The 16,721-nt window shown below is 42.7% G+C and overlaps 1 protein-coding gene across 1 annotated transcript in view; it reads left to right on the plus strand.

Moving 5' to 3' along the window:
- The first annotated feature begins 6 nt into the window (after nt 1-6).
- Nucleotides 7-16,721, plus strand: part of LOC102775447 (leucine-rich repeat-containing protein 4C-like) — a 142,703-nt gene continuing 125,988 nt past the window's right edge. The window contains 1 exon segment of the mRNA XM_015566633.1: nt 7-598. The gene's annotated coding sequence lies outside the window, so the exon portion shown is untranslated.

Genomic DNA, 16,721 nt, shown 5'->3' on the forward strand with positions numbered 1-16,721 from the left:
TTCTCCCCTGCCTGGATCTTCACACACATGTGTCTCTGGGCCCGCTGGGAGCATTGAAACATGAACTAGACCAATGTCAGAGCCGCGGGGGTCGGTGTGCTCCGACATAAATAAATAATAAACCGCTGCCCCCCCCTCCCCTCCCCAAAAAGGATGATTGGAAATGGAGAACCGAGGAGCCACACAAAAAAAGTATGTTCGTTTTTTTCTACACAGGAGAAAGTAAGCCAAGGATATATATTTTTGGAATGAAAAGTTTGGGGCTTTTTTTTTTTTTTTTTTTTTTAAGTAAAGACCTGATATGGTGGTGTTTTCGAGGAAATTAATAATCCATCCGCAAAGAAATTGTGGAGAAGAAAAAGTTGACCGCGGCAGAATGAGGCATTGATTGGGGGAGAGGCACCCCGCAGAGCACAGTTGGATGTGTGCCTGTGTTGACTAAAATTGATGGATAATTGCCATTGGATTTGTCATCAACCTCCTTTTTTCCCTTTTATTTTTTCCTTTTTTCTTTTTGGTGTCAAGATTGTGCATTTTCGCTTGTTCTTAGCCACCTGGATTTCCAGCTGGATGTTGCTGTGATTCAGTCTGAAATACAGTGAGTGATCCTTACTTTCTTATTTACTGATGCAGAAAAAGACCCTTTAATTTAGCGTTCTTAGTCTCATTCTCCCCTCGCCTTCCCAGTGTGGTCCTTAAAGACATTACTAGGGAGCCAGGAATAAAAGCGAGGGTGGCCCACGCATTTGCTCCAGCACCCTGTGCTCAAGCATAAGCTGGTTTGCTGCACCGATGCAGGTTGTCTGCATCCTGGGCAAATGCCTTTGCAAATGTTCATGGGGGGGGGACGTCTCCCCAAGAAAGCCACCGCAGTGTGGGGTGCCTGTGCTGTGTGATTGACACTCCTGGATGCATATAAGTTGCATGGCAGCCCCGGAGTTGGATGCACACATGTCTAGCCATTGGAAATCAAAGGGGCCTCATTTAAATTTCATTATCCAACCTGACACTGCAGATCAACCGAACGTATTAACGCAAAAAAAAAAAATATGATCATAAACCCAGCAGATGAAGGATGGCTTTTGGCTCCTGGTGGATGGAGGGAGGAAGTGTGAGAATGGAGAGGAAGTGGTGGAGAGAGGTGGCTTACACTTTCCCCAGCCTCTTTTGCTCAAATGTGGCCCAGAGTACCTCGATTCTTGCCAGGGCTAAGGATGAGGGACGGACCCACTTCTCTTCAACCCCACCTCCTTCGAACTCACCACTTCTCTGGATAACAGAGAGGCTGTACCTAGATTGTAGATGGCTTGGGCAGTTGGCTTGGGTTTTGCCAGAAACCTTCCCAACATCTCTGGGACAGGGCTCTTGAGAAAAAAAGCAGGAGATGAGTATCCTGTGTGATAACTTAGGTAAAGGAGCTAAAGAAAAAGTCTGTGTGTTGCATAGCAGTGCTGCTCATGTGACAGGTTTGTTTGGGGGGAAAGAGGCCAAGAAAGCAAAATAAGAGGAGGTGGGACATGCCTCCAGAGCCTGGGGGCCTGTAGGATCTCCCCTCTTCCCAACTCCTTCCTTTCGTTCATCTCTAGCAGAACTCTTCCCCTTCACCCTTCCTGATTCCTCTCTGGGGCCTTCTATCAGGATCATAGACTCATATAACTTTAGAGCCGGAAGACTCCTCAGAGATCTCATGCCAATAAAAAAAGGAAACCGAGGCGTAGAGAAGCTATAACTCTTCGGTTAATGGCCAAACCATATGGGACAGGTGACTCCCACAGGCCTCCCAACAGCACACAAATTCAGTTTGGAATCCAAACTGGATAGGAATCAGCCATACACGGTGCTGCTACTTCTGTCCCCACAGCTGCCATTTTTGTCTAAAAGGGTCAAGGAAAGTATCTGTCTTGAGAGCTCAAACTGAACTCCTGCCAGGCTGGAGCTCAAGGCTAGCCCACCCCCAACATGCATATCCGTTTTGAGTCTTTTTTTTTTTTTTTTAAATGGGCTGAACTCAGATAACCCTCGCTTTAATATTATTTTTGAAAATGAGAGGATCCACGTCCACAACTCAGGCATATGCTGAAGGAGATAAAAGGCAGTGTTCTCTGGGGTCCCTGCTTGGTGTCGGGCATATTTAGTCCAGTGAGTGGTGGTCCCTGGGGAGTCATTCCGGAACCATGGAGTTAGATTTATATTTGAGAGGTGATAATAGAAACCAGAAACACCCTGCTAAAAGCATCTGAGCCTGTTCTTCCACTCACATCATCTCTTCTTATCCTTTTCATTACTCCTTAACTAAACTAGCCTACAGCTGGGCACTTCTCTAATTTATTTTCCTGGGCACATGTTTTCTGTAAGGACACAGATCAGGCAATACATTCACCAACCCATGAAAATAATCATCTAGGGTTTTTCTGCCCCCCCCCCCCATCAAGATCTCTGTAGGCTTTTGCATATCTTATTTATGTAAGATATGCAGTTTTTTGTTTGCTTTTTTGTCTGTTTATTTGCTTGTTTGCTCTGTTTTTACATGACCTCAGTTAATTTACCACTGTGCTCATAGACTGACTCAAGTTCCTGCTCAATTGCAACTTAGCACAACTGAGAAAAGAGAAAAAGAAAAAAAAAAGTGTGCTTTGTGCTTTGAGGTTTTTTACTGCGTAGTTCAGCTCTGGGCTTCACAGGAGCAGCCTGGCCTGGCCTCTGCCAATCAGGAGAGGTTTTTTCCTTTCCTTTCCTCTCTTCTTCTTCTCCTCCTCCTTTTTCTTCTTCTTCTTCTTCTTCTTCTTCTTCTTCTTCTTCTTCTTCTTCTTCTTCTTCTTCTTCTTCTTCTTCTTCTTCTTCTTCTTCTTTCCCTCCTCCTCTTTCCTCTTTCTCCTCCTCCTCCTCCTCCTCCTCCTTCTTCCTCTCCTTCTTCTTGACATACAATTTCTTCACTGCTACACCAATGAGACCTCTAAGTGCATTACTCTCCTTCACATTGTCACTCCCCCCACCACTCCGCATTCACATACATGTGCAAGCTTTTCTGAATGAGAGGAGGAAGGGGTTGGGGGAGGGGGAGAGAGAGAAAGGGAGGGAGGGTGAATGTCTTTAAAAAATTGCAGGCTGCAATGTTTCCTCCCACCCACCTCCACTTCTGTGGGTTCCTCATATCTGGAGAGGACGGAGCACCCAAGGACAGCATTTTTCATCTGGCGAATGAATCACTCATTTCCCCTGCGCTGCAGTTAGGGACACGTTGCCCGGTTTGGGATTTAGCTCCTTTGGTTTGGCAGTCAGACTTGGCTCGGAGTTTTAGGCAACTTGTTCCTGCGCTGATGGAAGAGTCATGGCCGCGGGAGACCTGGAAACTTACCTCCTGAGCTTATTTCAGAGCTCAACGTGTCTGAGTGGGTAGCTGTGTACTGGGGTTCTGCTGAGGTCCAGGGGCCCAGAAACTGCTGGGTTTTGCAAGTTTTGAAGTTCCCTTTTTACATGATCTCCCTCCTCTAATTAATAGCTGGGTGCATTGGGCCACGCCTTTCATTTCCCTGGCCCTCTGTTTTCTCATCTGTGGGATGGGATTGATAATATCAACAAATTAGAATTCAGCTCAATTTGAATGATTTGGTGAATTAAGAGTAATGTTATGCAAAACCCTGAGCATAATAGGCCCTCTAAAGAGGGCTGTTTGTTATGGTTGTTCTGGGATTAATTTGGATTAACTTTCTGGGCATGAACACAGGCTGGCCAGACACTTTACCAGGTCTAGTGGCTACACTTGAGGAGGAGGGAATGTGCGACTGGCCTTGCAGTGATTGCCAGATTCTCCCTTTGAGTTCTTAACAGGACAGACTGGCTGCAAGAATCATTTCAGATTGAAAAGCTGCTTCAAGCTGGCAACTGGAAATCCAGATTTTTCTCCTTAAATCGTAGAAAACATAAATCTCAGCAGAGATAATACTTAAATGAGATTTTCAGGGGAAAATAAAGACTCTTACTGTGTTGCAATTATTTTGGTCTCAAAGTTGCATATGACAGATTTTGCACATCCAATGGATAATTTTAGCTGCATATTACATCATCGGGACCTGTATTGCACAAAATAAATGCAGATTTCTAGGCAGTACTATCATTTAAATTAGATGGCATAAAATTCCATTCTTAATATTAAGGCCTCCAAACTCACAATTTGGATTCACTGTCAGCCTTCCTCGTTGTAATGAGTTCTGGGTTAGTTAAACATCTTCTTAGTTAAACTTTGTGATCTGATAAAGGCCTGCTGGTTTTTGGAATCAAGGCTTCATGTAGACACAGTGTCTTATTTGCATGTGCAAATCTTCCAACACCAACTCCATGATGGTTTTCTGAGGCAGCCCGCCCTGGTCTCTGCTCATCATTTCATTCTCTACAACAGCAGCTCTGTGCTGTGTCCATTCCTTCAATACACCCCCAGAGACCTGTTCCCTCTTGAGGGAAAAAAGGGTTCTACCATTTTAGTTGCTTTATTCATGATGATGGCCTCTCTGTAGGTTAGAACCATGTAGTCAGGCGGAAGAGCTGCCCATTGGAATGTTATACTGCTTCTTTTCAATTCCAAAGTCCATTTGAAATCTGTGCTCATTTTGGAAAAGTATCCTAAAGTTAACCACCTTCACTGATCATGTGAAGATGGTGATCATAGAAGACACCGTCTATGGACATCCTTACCATTTGATAAATTTTACCTTTTAGTGTGCTTCAAAAATGTGGCTTTCATTTTGGAAAAGTATCCTAAAGTTAACCATCTTCACTGATCTTAAGAAGACACCATCTATGGACATCCTTACCATTTGATACATTTTACCTTTTAGTGTGCTTCAAAAATGTGGCTGAGAAATCCCGTCAACTTGGACCGTGGCATGTTAAGTGAGTTCAAATGCTCATCTTTCCACTGGATCACATGTGGTATATGCACCATTTAACCTCTCTGAGGCTGCATGCTTATCTATAAGAGAGAGGTTGTAAAGAGCCACGTGGAATTTGTCAGATTATATATGACAGGCACAGAAGGCGTTCAATAAATTGGGCATCTCTGATTTTAGTCCAATGAATGCACAGCTTGTAAAAAAAATACAAGTCTGATCTTGTTTGACAGAAGCTGTTAATCTAAAACCACGTTGGCATAGACGAGTCACAAAGGAGAAATACATAGAGGGGATCACGGTTGGCGTAATGCAAACAGGTACAGCCCTTTTTGATAAGGTCCTGTACTTTTAAAGGACATTTGGGAGTGCTTTGGTGAATGCCCTTCCCTCCAGAAACATGGGAATATACTTTGTGAATTGTGGAAAACATACTCCGTGTCCAACTAAAGCGTCATTAGGTTGTCAAGTATTTTCTAATACAGACATAAAAAAAGTGATGGTTTGTCAGTGGTGTTTGGAAGATTCTCCAAGAAGAATCAAGGACCTGTTGCACCTTCCTTCAAAATGACTTCTCTGGAGAAGGGTCAATTCGCCATTTGAAATTTGGTTGGGCAGGTCTCATGGCAAAGATAGTGTGCTTGTAACACTCTCCGAGGGCAAGGATTTTATTTCTGCTCTGGTCTGTCCTCAGCTCCTCAGAGAAATGTTTGAGAAATACTGTGCCTGCGATAACTATTCCCTGACTAATTGAGCTCACTTTAAGAGACATTTCTTCAAAAAGACTCAAATGCAGGTTTATACCCATGCAACTTATAGGAGTTTAATGAGAAATATCAATGAGTATATTGACACTGTGTGTGTGTGTGTGTGTGTGTGTGTGTGTGTGTGTGTGTGTGCAAATAGGACATTGCACACAGATATTAAGCATCATGCAGTGGTTTCCTTATGTTGGGAAAGCTGAGACCTGAATGTTAGGTGGTGCAATGTGCATATACTTTTTTTTATTCTTGATGCTGTCAGTAATAGTCTTTAATACTTTATATAAGTCATATCACCTCTCTTAGGTTGGTCTTACATTTTCTGTTAAATAAAAGTAAAATCTAAGATTTTTTTAAACACTCAGATTTTAGGATCTGAATTTGCAATTGACTACCTAGGAATTCATGATCCCTAGGAATTAAAAAAACATAACATTTTTTGATCTCCTGATACTAGTTTTTTAACTGTGGAGGGGAACAGCACAGTATTCTGAGAGAAAGGCAAAATTGGTGTTATAATGGCTGATATATAGAGTAAAAGGTGAAAGAAATCTCTAGAGGGTTTGTAGAGGAAACACAATGAGATTTGGAATAGACCAACAGCGGATTCCAACTTTGTTTAAACCTGTGAGCTGAGGGATCCTGAGTGGGCCAATGAACCTTGCTATTCTTTAGTTTCCTCCACTATAAAACTGGAGATCACTGTTCTTGACCTTGGGGGAGTATTAGCATGTATAAGTGTTTGACACATGATCAGTACACAGTAAATGCTAGCTCACCTTTCATTGAAACTTTTGACTACTTTCCGCTGAAATGGGAACACTTAACTGAAAGTCTGTGTGTGTTTTATGTGTCACAGTGACTGAGTATATAAATGAAAATCTTTTGCTGATTCTGCTATTGAAGTTGGTAATAATATTTTTATAATGTTTTCCAATGTCAAAATCGGATTTATAATGAAGCCTAAAAAAGATGAAAAACATATATAAGATTCATAAACTTGTATTTCAACTTTGTCATAAGCTGATGGCAGCTTTCTGTGCTTGTGGAAGCTTTCAACTCTTATGGAGGTTATGGGTATAATTTCACAACAGCGAGAGTTACTACGATTTATTGAGCATTTAATATACACAGGTAGCATATTGAAAATATATAGCATTGTTTTCTCCTTAATTCTCACTTAGAGAACTGAAAATCAAAATGGCTAAATAACTTGTCTAAGGTTTTGCGGCAACTGGGTGGTGGAACTGGAAGTAGAAACTACATTTCTTCTGACATTAGAGATTAGATCAGAATCAGACTTGTGGATGTAAGTCTAACACAGAAACATGATAGCTCTCTGTCATCTAACCTGGTAGTCAGTGTGCATTTTTTAATTGAGCTGGAGAAGGCCCCCCTTTCTCCTGTCACATAGACCTCTGCCAGTCTTCAGTAATATTCAAATGTGCCCATAAGTGAGGAAGGGACTTCTCAAAAAGATGAGAAAAATTTTCCTCAGTCAATATAAGTAATAGAAAAGTTTTGCAAAATGCTGTGAGATCATCTGGAATTGTCTGAGAAATATGGTCAATGCTAATAATAAGTGTGAAGCTTAGTTCCAATATCCTACAAACCCAACAGGTTTGATCTCAGTCCTCATCACGTTTGATCTCCCTGTGGCACTTGGGAGCATCGCTGCTTCTGGCTTTCTGAAACTCCTCCAGGGCTCCAGGGGCTGGTTGCTTTCGCTTCCCGAATCATTTGGCTTCATTCTCCTCCTGCTCTCTCCTTAAATGTCCAGGGCTTCCCCTTGGAATCTGTTCTAGTCCCAGTGTCTCTGCATCCTTGAGAGATGTCAGCTGGGCTTGTTTTGTGAGATGACACTCAGGTCCTTGGCCTCAGTCCCCTGTGTATGCTGAAGACTCCTAATTCTCCATTGCCATCAAGACCTACTTCCTTCCCTGGTCTCTGTAGGCCTTGCAAACTTAATAGGTGGAACAGAGGGGAGGCTGTATAGTTTCAGATTCAATGATGCTGTTGTCTCTTTACGCTCCCTCAGATCCAACCACTCATCAAATCCATGCACTGTCTTAAGCACAGCTTTTCTCTCTCTCAGTTCAGATTCTATCATTACTGTTCTAGACTTCTTTTTAACTTTCTTGTCTTTCAGTTGACATCAACTTTTCTTCAGTGTAGTCCATTATTCATTCTTCCCTCAAAAGGATTATCCTAAGAAATCATGCTAAAAAACAAAAACAAAAACACCTTCTCTGTATTTTATAAATATGCTTATAGAATAAAATCCAGATTCTTCACTTGATAATATGGTTTGGCCAACCTAGTCATGTCATTTCTTGTCTGCCTGCCATTCTGAATGTTTTATACCTCTGGAGATATCCCAGGATACATTTGGCACCAAATTTGTGAGAATTTCTGTATTTATTATGACATACTTTTTAAATGTCAATGTTCAGAGCGAGTTACCTCTTCTAGGAAAGTTTCCCAGATCCCCCTGGTCCACTGAGTCTCCGCATCGCCTGTACACCAGCGTTTTATTTATCCATGTGTAATAGCTCTTATCACTGTTATAACATATCTATTTATTTTGCCAAAACCCACTAGGTTGTGACTTATTTGGCGGGGGGAACCTAGAGAAGAGATAAAAGGCAAAACAGGAGGCTTTCCACACGTCTCCAAGCCTTCGAGTTCCCTTCCGCCTCTTGTGAAGCCAGAGCCAGGACTCTCGTGGAGCACTGTCTGCCGACCAGTGTTCCCTTTGGGGTTTATGCTGCAGTGTGCTCAGGCCAGGGGATGCCGGGAAGAAAAATATGAAGGGCTCCAGGGCATGTTTGGCCATCTCACCCAGTCCTGATCAGCCAGACCCCAGCAGCAAGCTAACCTTCCAGGGCTGTGGGTGCTCATAGTGGCTGGTTGAATAGTTGGAGGGTCAATTAACATATTAGGCTTTTATATATAGAGAGATATGATCCTCATTTTGTCATCTCCTTCTTTTAACATACCTTACAAGAATTTTTCAATATATTTTGGTAGAGCCAGTACATGAGTGGGATGGATGCATATCTTTAGGGTGAGGAAGTTCCTCCAATTCAATTTATGGTGTAGGCCATTATTTTTCCAATATTTTTACCAATGATATCACCTTTTATAATTTTTCCTCTAGGGACCTATGTTTCAAAACTACTTTGCCTAATAAATACATTGCAATTTGCTCCTCCATGTTGTCTAATTGAAAACACATACCTGCCAATCATCATTCTTGAAATGCACTGGATGAACATTGTTAATATGAGTTGATATAAATGGAGCCGAAAGAAAAGATGTTTTAATTACTGTATGCAACTGTGTGAGAACATGCACGGCGTTTTGTTGGCTTTTTGAAATATAGATAATAGTTCTGTAAATACACTTAAGTGCTAATTGGATGCGCTAATGGCTTCACAATGCACACTCCTCAGTGGCATTGTTCAAAGAATATTGTTCACAGAAATGAAGGTGCTCCTTGGAGTTGTGCATTTCACAAGCTGCACAGTCCTATAAAATGGGTCTTCCTATTCACGGACTATTGGAAAAAGACTGTGGATTTTAAATTTGAGTAATGCCCAAATATGGAATCATACCACGGGAGAATAAAAATGATCTCCTTAGTAAAAGTGTCTGCATCTAAAAACTGGGTGAGCTGCAGTCACTTTTCACAGTATGTACACACCTGGTTTGATGAGGCCAGCTATGCATTTTCAGGAGGTATTCCACCTTCATGCTTTATGCTTCCTCCATCTTCTCCTAAGTAATAGCAGAAGACACTGGATTAGATGGAAGGAAGTGCTAAATGGGAAGGCACCATTAATATGGTTTAATTTTATTCTTCAGTCTTTGACAGTACTAGTAGATGCCTTGACTCGGTTGCATTGGACATCTGTTTTTGTTCCAGTTCGTTTTAATGAAGTTTTTCCTCTACTTCTAGATGATTTCTTTCCAGTTTAGCGATTGCTATGATTAACCTAATAATAGTATTAGTAAAGCAGAGAACATTAACAGTGATGCTTCACAGTGTTTTGTAAATGGAGCTATCCCTTTAAATCTTCTCAACATGTTGGTCTCGGAACATCCAAGGCAACATTCCCTGACTACTTCATCCCTTGCGGTGAAGCACCAGAAGGTGTGCAGGGAAGTTTTACTTCTAAGAGCCGGTGCCCAGTGTGGTCTCTGGTTCTTGACAACCTGCGAACTGCTGACATGATGCTGTTTTCTTGGAAGGGTTCCATTTGTCTCCTTCCATCGATTTTAACCAGGCCACTGTACGGGATGTAGGAGAATTTAGGCATGCGATTATATTTCTTTTATTTGTTGCTCAGATAGCTACCTGTGATGGGTGGGCTGGGTTTCATAGATTCAAAAAGAGTAAGATCCTTTTTCTTATGATGACTAAGGCTGCCCTATAATTATTAAAATCAATGGTTATTGTAAAGGTGGCCTTGCCTCGAACAAGTTGATTGATTTGTAGTGCTTTAATAGATAGCCTATTGTTTGTAGAGCTTATCTTTTTATTTATTTATTTTTGAGCCTAAGAAACACTGTACTAAAAAAAGACTCATTCTCAGGACAATATACATGTTTTCATTGAACCAAGGACCTCATAATGATGTTGGAAATTTCAATAAATAAAATATGGGTTTTTTGAGAAAAGTGCATGGCATTTGAAAGTGTAAAGATGTGTCTCTCTTGAATGACATACAGTTTAATCTAAGCCAGATCTAATCTTAGGAAAGAGAGAGAGGGGGAGAGAGAGAGAGAGAGGAGGGGAAGGGAAGGGAGGGAGAGGAGGGAAGAGAGAGAAGAGGAGGAAAGAAGAGAGAAGAGAAGAGAAGAGAAGAGAAGAGAAGAGAAGAGAAGAGAAGAGAAGAGAAGAGAAGAGAAGAGAAGAGAAGAGAAGAGAAGAGAAGAGAAGACTGATTTCTGTGAGCTTGGCTCTTCAAATCTGGGAAGGAAGAATACTCACAGCTTAGTTAGAGGATCTGCAGTGAGAGTCACCTTGGCAGGGACCAGAGCATGAGTGGGGGTGAACTAATTTAAATGCTTTATGGGGCGTGATCCAGGGGACTCTGATGTCTTCTAACTGAAAACGCAGAAAGTCAGAAGTCACCCTAAAAGAGTTAACATCCACTCAGTGGTATTCAGGCAGGCAAGAATGGAACCATGAATGCCTTCTCTATATTGTTTGAATGTTGCCATGGCAATAGTTTCCAGCAGAAGTTACATGTTTTTCCAATTCCCCAAAGCAGCCAGCAGCCTTTCCCTCTCCTTCTCACCCTCCCTCCCACCCTCCTATCTCCCTCAGTCCTTAGTTCTCATCTCCCCATCCTTTTCCTCCTTCTGTTCTTTCTTTTGCTCTCACTTTCTCAACCTATTACCATGAACAACAAAAATAGTCCAACTCCACTGGTCGCTTTTAGGCATAGAGTGAGTCAGACATAGAGCCTCTATCTGGATTTCTTATTCCCCTGTTTGTTTATGTATTAAAGACCTCATTAGAGGGAAGCTGTGGATGTGAGCAGAGTTGGGGCTTTCCCTTGTTGGTAGGACACAGAACATATTATAATGGTTGGTGTTGTGGTGATATGTTAATTGGATCGCTCCAGGCAAGTGCAGAGCAGCAGTCTCTGACAATTAGAAAGAACAATGGTTTTACTATGAAGGAGGCCACTCTCTTAACCAGGGGAAGGATTAGCATGCATTGCAGGTCTCTGGAAGTTTCCTGTGTAGACCCTGAGAGAGATCTGTGGTTGGAAATGCCTCCTGTCCCTTTAAGAGAGCTGCCCCTCTCCTTGAGCTGATTTGACCACCAGAGAAAGAGAAGTGAGGGGACAGGGAGAGATCTGGTTGAGTGGGCGGTGGGGGCCCTATTGCAGACCTGGGCCATGGGCTATACTGCGGGCTGGTAGGAAGAGGCCTTTGCCGGCTTGATGCACGTGGCCAGTGAATTGTGAAATGGGTCTCATTAGAGCCGTTCACATCCAGGCATGTGCCAAAGTGCTTTGCCGGCACAGGGCCATCACTTCAGGTCCAACCCTGCCGCTGTTGGCTGCAGCCAAGAAGGGACAGAGGCTCTGTCTGTGTTAAAGTCTCAGTCCCATCGCTCTCTGTCCACTGTTCATTGTGAGGCGCCCCTGGGCCTTTCAGTCCAGCCCGGAACGAGGCACAACACATCTAGGTGTTTGTACAGAGGAGAGAGGAGGGATTTTGAGCATCACTGGTCGGTTTGAGGCAGCCAAAGGGTGAGGACACCCAGAAGTTCCTTCTCTTCTTGCCAGGGCTGGCGTCAAGGCTGTCTCTTTAGGCTTCCCTGCAAATACGCCCAGATACTTACCTGAAGCAGGGGAGCGGGAGTTCAGAGCCAAAGACGTCCTCAGAGACCTTTGTGTTATTAGATACAGAGGAACTCCCTGTGTGTTTTTTCTCAGACTCATATTCTAGTGATGTTAGCCTCAAAATCTACCTCCCACAATGTAGCACCATCAGGACTAATAATAGTTGCCTTATGCTGAGTACTGTGGGTCAGGCGCTTTGCATGATGACTCTTTATTTAGAGCACCCAGTGGTTTCACAAGGTCGATGCTATGAAAACACAGATGCCAGACCGAGCTGAGCCCTGTCACTTCTTCATTGGTGGCTCTGGGCAACTTTTCTTACTCATTTGAACCGAAACTGTCTTACCTGCAACATGGAGATAAGTATGTTACAGGGTTGTGGGGAGTTATAACTGAAACAATGCAGGTAATGCTTTTTAGCAGAGTGCTTGCACATTGAGAACACTCAGGCTATTATTTGTAAAAAAATATAAGAGACATTTTCATTCAACAGTATTATGAAGTAATCAGTAGCATGTGCCTCGGGCAGAATGAAGTTAGAAATAATGTAGGGCAGTGTTTTTAATGGAAAGGGGAAAGAGCGTTAGAGAATGCGTTTCTGAGTTTGAAATGGTAAAGGTCCTGACATTTTTGGTGTAACGCTACCATTTAGAAAGAAGACCAGAAAGGGTCATTGGGATAAACTCCTGTGGCATTTGTGCCAGATTCATGATTTTCATCCATCCATAGTAGAGTTTTCCTGTGGGACTCATCTCTCAGGCATGGTATCCGTTGCAATACCAGTTGGAAACAAGGGAACTAAATCTAACTAGATTCAGAAAAAAAAATTACTGACACATACAATTGAAAAGTCCCATGGTTATGAAATTCAAGTGTGATTTGATCCAGATGTGAGCAATGTCAAAGGGACTTCTGCTCTAGCTTCTCTACTTCTCTTGGCTTACTCCTCCTCTATGGGCCATTTCCATCCTCAGACTATTGTTTTGCATCCCCTCACCCACCCACTAAAGAAAGGTTCTCACTTTTGTGCCACTATTCCCAGAGAGCATCCTAAGATCTACGCTGACTGGACTAGCTTAGGCCATATACCCACTCACAGACCAGACACTGGCTTCAAGGGAATGGAGTTGATGTTCAAAGGCATCAGAATTCAGGGGCTATTGAGAGACAAGAGGAATTTGGTGCTGGAGAGATAATCACTAATAAATGCCCTAAGTCTAGTAATGGTGGAAAGTGGAAAGGATAAGTTATGTTTCACTCTGTAAGCTGCTGGAAGGGTTAATTTGTTTTTGCTTCTCTGTAATGCTCCATTGCATTTAGGTATTGAAGTTTTAATAACCATCCAAGGAGTCTTGTTCTTCCAGCAGATCATCTGGCTGTAGCTATCAATTTTTCAAAGGAACAACTTGAGCCGCATTCATGCTATTTTTTGCATTGCTCCTCTCATCTCCTAGGAACGGGTTCTTGTTTTTGAAAGAGAATTTACAGGCTTTTCTGGAAGTAAGGACACAAAAGCAAAAACAAAACAATCCTCTTCACTCAATAAAAGTCCACTGGTAGAAGTTCTCTAAGCTGTCTGGAACACCCACGTGGCTGGCCATCTGTACAGCTATGGCTGTGCTTCTATCCAAGTTTGATTTCATCTAATTTGTCACAGCAAAGAACTCAGTAGTGACATAGTCCATCCTTGAACTCTCCATTCTGCCTCCCTAGGGAGAGCGGTCCAGGGAATATGGCATGATGCTGTTTGCTTCTTCATAAGCAAAGTGGAGAGAATGCTTATCTGGGCTTTGGATACAAATATTTATTAAAGGACATGGCCTATTCAAAGGACATGACTGCTCGCCAAGTTCAAGATCTTGGAATGATCTACTTTGCAGTCTTTACACGGTGTGTACCCTATTATATAAAGTATAGGCGCTATGTTCTTACTTATGTAGTGACGTGCTCCGAATTGAAACCCAAACCAAGTTCAGGTGCTTTTCATAAAATTTCTTATAGAGCAAACTGCTGGTAGAGTAGGTTGTAAAAAGGTAAAGCAATGAAGAAGACTGCCCTTTTTGACATCCTGGTATATGGTAGGAACTGTAGTAGTTTATTTTACATATCTTATCTCATTGTGCCCTTACAAAGGCTGCAATAAGAATATGAAAAATATCAATAATTGGTAATATTTATTGAGTGATTACTATATGTAGACACTGTTCTAAATGTTTTATGTTTGTAATGACATTGAATCCACAAGGCAATAATCACTTTTTTTAAAAACATGGGGAAGGGGAAACTTAGATAGGTTTGATGACTTACCCATGTCACTGAGCTAACAAATGATGGAACTCAACTTTGAACTGGTACACCCTGTTTTCTTTTTAATATATTTTTATTGATTTCAGAGAGGAAGGGAGAGGGAGAGGAGATAGAAACATCAATGATGAGAGAGAATTGTTGATCAGCTGCCTCCTGCATGCCCCCTTCTGGGGATTGAGCCCACAACCTGGGCATGTGCCCTTGACCGGGAATCCAACCATGACCTCCTGTTTCATAGGTTGATGCTCAACCACTGGGCCACGCCAGCTGGGCCACCCTATGGTTTTTATCCTGCTCTATGCTGTCTCTCACATGAGACTACTTAAAAAAAACACACACACAAAAAAACATGTTATATTTGTTTAAAAGTAAATAAATAAAACATACCAAAGATCTGTCATTCTATCCTCTAACCTCACTTGTTTTTAAGTTATTCTCCTCTTTTCCCAGGCTCCTAAGCTTTGACCCTCTCGCACAGTAGTTTCCAGCCCCTAGTTGGGCCTAACGCAGCTCCCAGCCATAACTCCAGATATTTGAAAGTGAAGCTAGTCTGCACCATTTATTTTAAATGTAACCATTGGAGATCACCCCAAGTGAACCACCAGAGTGATTGGGGAGGCCTTGTTGTCTGTCATAGGTTAGGGAGAGTGAAAAAAGCACCAGAGTGATTGGGGAGGCCTAACTGTTGTCTGTCATAGGTTAGGGAGAGTGAAAAAACATTTCACATCCCACTGGTCTCCTGGCAACTGAACTTTCAAAACATCTACAGATATTAGTCGTGGGCAGGCCTTCTTCCTCAAGATGCGATGATACCGGTAGTCACATGCGCAACTGCCCAAAGCTGTACCACACATTTCTCGTCTCCTCCATGTATAGAAAGGGGGCATTGGGCCTTTTCCCCCACAGCTCCTCAGACTCTTTGCTCTTCCCTACCAGGATGGTATGTGGGAGAGGAAGAAGGGCTACAGCTCTTAGACATTGTTTCTGCTGCCTTTCCTAAGAAGCTACTAAATGAAATTGCTGTTCTCAGCTCCTCTGGGCAATGGGCCAGATAGGCAGTAATGCCTCAAATCAATTTCCTTATTCCTTCAGCATATCACCCTTTCTTTTACTTATGAGACAGACATTGCAGGGATGGGAAAAGCAGGCACAACATGCTACAATTGCGGGATCTGTGAAAGCCAACCCTTGCTCACATATGTGCACATGTACACAGATAGGGGCCCCACTAGCTTGCCTCAGTGTCCTGAATCCCACTTGACTCTGACAGTCCTTCTAGAGATATGCGCCATTTATCTTTCTCTACTATCCAAGATACAAGGAGAAAGAGCTGCCTACGGGGGCAATAGACTATGGACTCAGGGCACGGCTTAACAGCTGAGAATTTTTCTTATTTGCCCACTATCCATTGGATCCAGTGTTGTCTTTTCAAAGAATATAAAGTGACTTCTTATCCCCCAATCTCAGGCTCTTATAAAACAAATTGGCCCAGCCAGTGTTGCTCAGTGGTTGAGCATCAACCAATGAACCAGGAGGTAACAGTTCAATTCTGGGACAGGGCACATGCCCAGATTGCGGGCTCGATCCCCAGTGTGGGGTGTGCAGGAGGCAGCCATTGATGATTCTCTCACATCATTGATGCTTTTATCTCTCTCTCCTCATCTCCCTTCCTCTCTGAAATTAATAAAAATATATTTTAAAACAAAAAAAAAAAAACCCTGAAGAATCTTGGTGCTACTCACTATTTTACAATATCTGAACTACTACTTCCTGTCCCTTGGGGCTGGCAAGACAGAGTAGCTTCTTGCTTCATCTCATCTCTAGAACATGCTCATTCCACCCTAATTCAGGCTTTTTGCACTTATCAGGTCCAGATCACTATAATCACGCCCTGATTTGCCTTCTCCTTCCATCCATCCCCATCACCAGTTGTTTATCTTTTGGAGGCACTGCCTCTGTGCCAGCCAACCCTCACTGGGAGGGTGAATGCTGGACCCTGCTCCACGCCTCTACCTCTCAGCTCTTCCTCTTCTCTCAATTCTAGTTGGTCTTTGTTGGCTGTGCTGTACTGTTTTCCACTTCCTGTCTCCTGCTTTGCATGGGTAATTGTTATGTATTCCTAGTGTTTGCTTCTCTACTTATGGGGAAGGCTCCCTGAGGGCAGCCCCTTGACTCACAGGTCTGTGTGCTCTCCATGCCTCACACATGGAGGATGCTTTGTCTCTGCTTCATCATTGAAATTGTGATGTTTTGCTTTACAAGCTTCCAACTGCTGATCTCATTTTTTTTTCTTTCAAGCAGTGTTTGTTTTTAATTAAATTCTTATTGCCAAAACCGGTTTGGCTCAGTAGATAGAGCATCGGCCTGCGGACTGAAAGGTCCCGGGTTCGATTCCGGTCAAGGAC

This window comes from Myotis davidii, unplaced genomic scaffold (genome assembly GCF_000327345.1).
Source record: "Myotis davidii unplaced genomic scaffold, ASM32734v1 scaffold562, whole genome shotgun sequence".
Taxonomy (NCBI): Eukaryota; Metazoa; Chordata; class Mammalia; order Chiroptera; family Vespertilionidae; genus Myotis; species Myotis davidii.